At 36.5% G+C, this 7504-nt stretch overlaps 1 protein-coding gene across 2 annotated transcripts in view; it reads left to right on the forward strand.

Annotated features, from left to right (window-relative positions):
• Window positions 1-2049: 2049 nt before the first annotated feature.
• LOC136747573 (paired box protein Pax-6) overlaps window positions 2050-7504 on the forward strand; it is a 25233-nt gene continuing 19778 nt past the window's right edge. The window contains exon 1 of one of the 2 annotated variants that reach the window (XM_066700507.1): window positions 2050-2197. The gene's annotated coding sequence lies outside the window, so the exon portion shown is untranslated. Of the gene's footprint in view, window positions 2198-5586; window positions 6010-7504 lie in introns of those variants that run through there. The other variant, XM_066700508.1, reaches the window with a different exon arrangement.

Genomic DNA, 7504 nt, shown 5'->3' on the forward strand with positions numbered 1-7504 from the left:
TCGGTTTTGTACAAGGTCTCGTCATACTTTCCTATTTTTTAAATCGTCATATTTATATTACAGGTTACATATAGTCTATTACACAGATGTTTCCAGTGTACACTTCTGAGTTGTAATTAATCGCCCCCTTTGAAATACATCCTTTGCCCCAAATAAATATATAGGCCTGCAAAATACAAATATATATGTGTAATAAATATCCAAATATATCAAATAAGTCACAACTACAGCATTACTATTTTTTCTGATGTAATTCCAGGCCAAAAGTAAGAGATGATCCCAACGTGGAAGAGTTCAATAAGTGGACCCAGTCGGAGAGTATTGAACCGCCTGCTACTCTCTCCCAATAAATTATTAACACTGACAAGTGTGTGTAAATAACCATCACGTCGTGTAAATCGAAAACGTGGCACGAAGATATAGGAAAAGTTATATTCCTGTATGTATGTATGTATGTATGTATGTATGTATGTATGTATGTATGTATGTATGTATGTTTGTATGTTTGTATGTATGTATGTATGTTTGTATGTATGCATGTGTGTATTGACTTATGTATATGGTTCGTTCATTCATTCATTCATTAAATTATTCATTCATTCATTCATTATTCTTTTCATTCTGCTGTACAACTGAAAAAAGTCAACTGAATTGAAATGGTGTTAAAATTAGGCATATCACAGCCTACATTTTGCTGAAGTTTTGAATCAAATTGTGAAATTAAAAAACAATTATTGAAGCTGTTTTTTAACTACACAAACAAACAAAAAGTTAATAAATACTCAAAACAATTGCTTTAAAAAACGATAGAAGCTTTACCCATGTGAATAAACTAAATAGTTTGAATATATATGTATGCATGTAAGCATATTTACACCCACCCAGCAAACACAAAACGTTTGTACAGCGTTGCTGGGAAGTTGTATCAAGGTTATGGTTAAGGTTGCAGCATATTGTCAGCTAGGTATACACCTGTGTGTATTTTGTCACTAATAAATATATTTACGCATTTTGTCAAGGGTGTCTCTTCTTTATGCTTTCTATAGTAGAAATTAACTGGCAAACAGGCTGTCTTTATGCACAGTGTGCGGTGGTAAACCGGGAGAGGTCGGTGGAGATGGCTGTGAGTTGGGGTGCGCAGGGGTCCTGGGTCAGTCGAGTTGGTCAGGTTGTTTTAGTCCGATATTTCTCCCCCCTCCCGGCTCCGACTCTGGTTACCGTATTAGCTTGCGTATCCAGCCAGAAGTAGAAATGTGATTTTCTACCTGACAGAGTCTATTCAATAAACAGAAACCGAGAACCTGTATGATGGATGTTTGATTTATTGATAACTACAAAGAGAAAGAGGCGATGATTATTGTTGTTGTTTTTTACATTCAAACAGAGGTGTTTGATAGATAACAAGAAAAGAAGATAAGCTATCTGCACATGTTTTTCTTCTTGGGACACGCTGTGGACTTAATTACCCGAGTCATTTTTATAGGAGGGCTTATGTCTAATATTTCACAATACAGCTTTCATTATCATGACGTGTGGCTTTATTTGAGTTTTCATGTTATAGTCCATTACTAAACATAACCATATAAAAATGTAACACAATTCGAAATGCATCTTCAAATTGCATTGTAAAATACATTTGAAAAGAATAACAGTATCTCCTATAGACCAAACCGGTTCCAAACCTAAATAAAACTAAATAAAAATCTCACCATGACAGTTTAAGTGAAGACAAAACAAAACAACAACTACCAAAAGCAATCAAATCAAAGTTATCAAAGTTATCAAAAAGTACAGGTAGTTCAATAAACACACACCTACAAACATACTCATCACACCCACACCCACAATATATATGTGTGTGTGTGTGTGTGTGTGTGTGTGTGTGTGCATGGTGTATATATGATATAAGCATGCATGTATATTACCTACAACTTCCCTGTAAGCAGCACCAGAAGTGCTGGCCAAGGTGACGTCGTGCCGTCGGTCTAACCAATCACTGCGAGGTTGAGGCTGATATTTAGGGAAAGTTAGTGCTAAGCAAGGCAGCCTCTTTATTCCCATTGACATTTAAACTCTGTGGCAGATACAAATGTTCAAAATGGGACTCTAAACTATATGAACATCTGTCCCGGTGACATTTGGACAAGACTGTTGGACTCACAACTGCATTTTCAGCGTTGCGCACTGTCTGCTGCAGGTAGGTAGTAATTTTTAAATTTAAAGCTGTTATTTCATTTAATGATCGATATCACTAGGTATAGCTTTGTTAACGGGAGTTTGCTGCCGTTCCTGTTGTATTGATTTCAGTGGGATATGTGTTTGGGCTAAGCAGTGGGATTTTCTGCTCCCATGTTACGGTATAAATCTGACAGCTTTTAACTCTTTGTCGCAAAGTGGATTTTGAATTTTTAGAGGTGTCTTCATGTCCACTGTTTGCCTCTAATGGTGACAAGACAGGTGTCCGGTTTTGTTTTAACGGCTTACAGAAGTATAGCAGCACTAAGACACTTTATATCGCTGGGTTTTCTAGGGGGTGCAAACTTTTAAAGAGTTGTTATTGATGCGCAAAGGCGGGGGGGGGGGGGGGATGCCAACCTGGTTCTCCAAGGTCTATAAGATACAAGTGGAGAATGCAATGCACGTATTTTAGAGGCATTTCAAATCCCAGCACCGAGTTGTTTGAAATAACATATAATTAACGATATGCACTGAGGTAGAGCATTGGACTCAGGTTACAGAAATCTCTGTCCCACCCTCGTCCTTGTCAGAGAGTTAGATGTTATCAGCTTTAACACATTTAGAGCAAACCGTTGTATCGGGACATCGAGCAGTGTCACTTCCTATAAGAGCAGTATATTACATTTTTTTAAGTATAAAAATCAAAACAGACTTCTCTTTATTTGAATGTATACTAGAAACTATGTATGACACCATGAAAACATGGTAATAAACCGACTGCAACCAAGAACAAATCAAACAAACAAACAAACACACACAGATAGCAATACATAAATACATAAATAAGGGTAACAAGTTGGAGGTTAACACACTTTAAATGTACAATATGTGTGCAATCAACGCAGTTAAATCACACTAACATAAATATCGTACTACTACTACTACTACTACTACTACTAATAATAATAATAATAATAATAATAATAATAATAATTATTATTATTATTATTATTATTATTATTATTATTATTATTATTATTATTGTAACATGTAAAAAAGAAACTAGTACTAACCTTATAAGAGTGCTTGAATCAAAGTCGATAGAATGGGTAGTTTATCCAGAAGTGTCATAAATCATGCAAACTCAGTCTACCTATAATCCCAGTTTGACTAGTGCATTTTCGAAAGGTAGGTGCAATGTGACAAATCAGTAAATGAACAATACACCTCGGTAATAAATCAAGAACCCTGCATTGGAGATCCACCTCCCTAATTAGGGATGTTTATTGGAGATTGTGTTTATCCAGCTGTCATGCCGAGAAAAAAGCTGTGACACAATTACCTCTGACCAGACAGTCTTTTGCCAGTGTGTGCCTCCTATGAGCAGGATGAACATTTTGAGAAGCATTTGTACTTGGAGATTTTGTTTTCAGCGTGAATTTAAGATTGGCAATGCACATACATATATACATACAATAAATCCAGCACATATTTATGCATGGACACACATATGTATAAACATACATACATATATACATATATGTATTTGTGTGTGGGCCCGTAACAGCGTTGATAGCGTTGTGCGGATAGATCGACGATAATTACAATTTAAATAATTTTAGGTGAAATCACATCAATCACATTTCTTGTTAAATCATTCTAGATATGAGGTCACCCTATATACATATAGCTATATATATATATATATATATATATATATATATATATATATATATATATAATTATTTTTTAAACTGCAACAAAGCTTGCCGGAGCCTGCCTCATATGCTATTTTAAGTACTGCTGCTACTATTACTACACACACACACAGACATACATGCATATATTACGAATTAACCGACGAAACCATGATTGCAACAAAAATCGCTTAGATATTGTATTAACAATCACACTAATAAACTGCCTTTTCAATTCTTAAGCGGAATCGCTCAACTTTCGCTTTCTTCTCTCTTCTCCGGAAAGCCCATACAAGTTGTTGATCCAAGACTGGGCTTTAAGTGGGTATAAGCATATAAATCCTCGTCGTCGTGATTTATATCCCCTTTAGGTTTTAAGAATCCTTGCTTAACATCGACTTTCTGCTTTCACTTTTAATTGTTTGGAAAAGAAAACCAGGATAAACAAATGTTGTGTAATAAGCCTTTTACAAGGTATGTTTTATTGTTAACTGAATGCGTGTTGCAACTGAAGCGTCATTTCTGTAATACACGAACAGGCATTACCTAACCTGGAGGCACTGGCAATGTAGAATAACATGTCAGAAATTGTGCATTTCTGTATATTTTAGAGTTGACTAGACAACAGGACTTTAAGCATTTTTCTGGATATTAAAAAGGTGCTTTGCAAACTCGGATATTAATGCAAGCAGACTGAATAAGCCTGACAGTATAAACATACCGTTTTATGATATTAGTGAATTAAAACGCCCTGTTATATGTGTATATATATTTGTACATCTTTTTATCTATCTATGTATATCTATCTAGATAGATATATAAATGCATTATCCTACAGTAGAAGCCACATATAAATTGAATTCTATGGGTGCATGTATTTGTATAATTCTGAAAATTGCTAGGTGCCATTCTGATTTAACTGCTGTAAATTATTTACTAATTGTAATGTACTTTTCAAATATATCATTATAAACACTATCAAACACATCCACGCACATAACAGAAATTTACAAACGCAAAAATGAAACACTTTTAGCTCTATAAAAAATATGTATTCAATCCTAAATAGTTATATTCAATAGCTACAGTAAAACTAATCACACTAATCCCGAGATGAAATCAAACTTTTAGAAACGATAAACGCGAATAGCAAGGATATGTCACAAATGCAAAGCCACCACAAAATCAAAATCACTTTTCTGATTACCAATATGACCATAGCTTTGTGTTAAAATGGCGTCTGGGTAAACTGCCCCCAACAGAAAAGTTTGCACAGTGCCCCCTCTTTTTTTCTGCTCAAGTAAGAGAGACAGGTGCAAAATCTTTTGTTTGCAGTTTGTTTGAACAACACCTAAAATGAAGCATTCCTGTCAACTGATATCTAAGCTGTGCCAAACTTCAGAGTCCGGTAAAGGCAGAAAGATTTTTTTGCACCCCCTCCCCCATCTACCCCCAACCACCCCCCCCAATCCCAGACTCACCCGCCCGCCCCACAATTAGAGAATTATTGAGATGATAAAGCTCCCTCTGGACTCTCCCATTGGCCCCCTTTCCCTCACATCCTGATAAATCAATGGCAGCCAATGCATCCAGGCTCTTTTGTTGATGTTTTCTAATAGACCTTTCTCTCTCCAAGAATGACGTCAGCCGTATTCACCATTTCCCTCCCCTTATGATTTTTTTTTTTTTTTTTTGTTTAAAACTTTTTTTAGAGGGGGCACAAAGACCACTTTGCCCCGGGGAAAAATAGCGACCAGATTAGGGTTTCTTTTCCAGGCCTGGCATTGGTCGCTGCTAATCCGAATTGGGCTAATTGATAGTCTGTAAACTCGCAAACGTAACCTGAAGATCTGGCCCAAGTTTTCACCATGAAATGGACTAAAAGACAATTCATTTTACCATCGTTTCCAACAAGTTTCTTGTCCACCGCGCTGATTTAGCGGAGGGCTGTCTTGTCACAGTTTGCTCTGCAATTTTGTATTAAAAACAAGACTCTTCAGCCTTAAGAAACCAAAAAGGGCGGATTTACAGCTTTCCAAAGAAATAAATAATCTATTGGAGCTATTGTTTCCAGAAAGATTGCCGAGCTGTTCTGGGATCTCCTTCTTCTGTGAAGTGAAGGACGAGGAATCGGGTTTGTACTTTTAAACATATAATACCATTTATTATTACCATGTATTATTATGCGCGCATTTGTGGTTAACATTCAGACGCATGGCTGCAAAGTTTTAAAATCACATTGACCCCCAGTGAGGTTTGTCTGTCCTGGATTTCAACATTTATCTGATACGAATTCACATTTAGAAGTATGATTAAAATTACAATTATACACACAATTTTAATTATAAAAAAAATACCTGTTTCTCCATGCGCGTAAAATCGTACAGTTTGGTTGTGATTGAACATGTGCTGTTCCAGTCGTTAACCTTAACTAATATAGTCGAATATAACCGATATTATAAAATAAATTACATTATTCTACTGTATTTAATAAAAAGTAAATATTATATTTATTACTGCTGTATCGCTGCGCATTACTGATTATTTATCTTAAATTGGTAGGATTAACATATATTTTTAATACACATGCACACATATATGGCAAATACTACACAGAGAAGGACAGACACATAACATCCTCCTATCGCAGGTCTGACCCCCCAGCTCTTTTAATCAGCATGTGCATTTCTGCTTTTATAAATTATTGCAATATTATAATTTAAAGACTCACAAATTACAACCTGCACACGAAAAGTAAAACAACCTAAAAATAATAAACATTTTACAGACAGTAAACTTGGTGATCCCCCCACACCTCCCCCCTTCATTGTTCAGTAAAACAGACCAGCGACTGCCCATAGAAAAAGATTAGACGCAGAGTCATATAGCGTGACTTCAGAATTCCTTGCAAGAAAAAAAGCGAGAGAAAAAAACACTCATTTATTTTGGTCACTTCAAAGGCGAGTATTTATCCTTCAAAGCAGTGTGGCAGAGCGAATTATAACCCATCAGCATCAGGAAAATTGGCACTGGGTAACAAGAGACAAAAAAAAATCTATATCTCTGAACAAGTTATTTGCAAATATGAGAAGAAGTGGCAGCTCCAGTGCAAGGCTCGGGATGACAGTGCATGACGGTCCGGGCAGCTCATTATCCAGCTCCCATTGAGGCGCCCTTTCACTGAGATGCAAACTCTTTGGCAGTGTCGTTTGTCTCCTCATTGTACTTTAGTGAGGAATGCAATGGTTGTCAGGACTCTTATTCACTTGCAAGATACTTTATTGATGAGCTCTGACTTTTAGCACTTTTCACATGTCAAGAGAAGTCAAGTGTATGCGTCCACGACTTCATTTTATGCTTTGCGCGTTCCAGAACTGTTTTTTCCCCCTTTTTCCCCCCTCTTTGCTTTTACTTTTCCTCTGGGTTTCGCATTTTCCTACGACTCTCTGTGATCCATTGGAATAAATGATTGGGACACCCTGAGTCGAGACTGGTGCTCTGAGTGTAACCTCAAATGCAGGCGCTGAGGGGTTGCTTTAGTGTGTACTGAGGTGTGCCTTAATAGTCAGGCATTCAACAAATGTAGTTCTGGTGTGTGGTCAGAGCTGCAAAGTCATTTACTTACTTTC

This window comes from Amia ocellicauda, chromosome 4 (genome assembly GCF_036373705.1).
Source record: "Amia ocellicauda isolate fAmiCal2 chromosome 4, fAmiCal2.hap1, whole genome shotgun sequence".
Taxonomy (NCBI): Eukaryota; Metazoa; Chordata; class Actinopteri; order Amiiformes; family Amiidae; genus Amia; species Amia ocellicauda.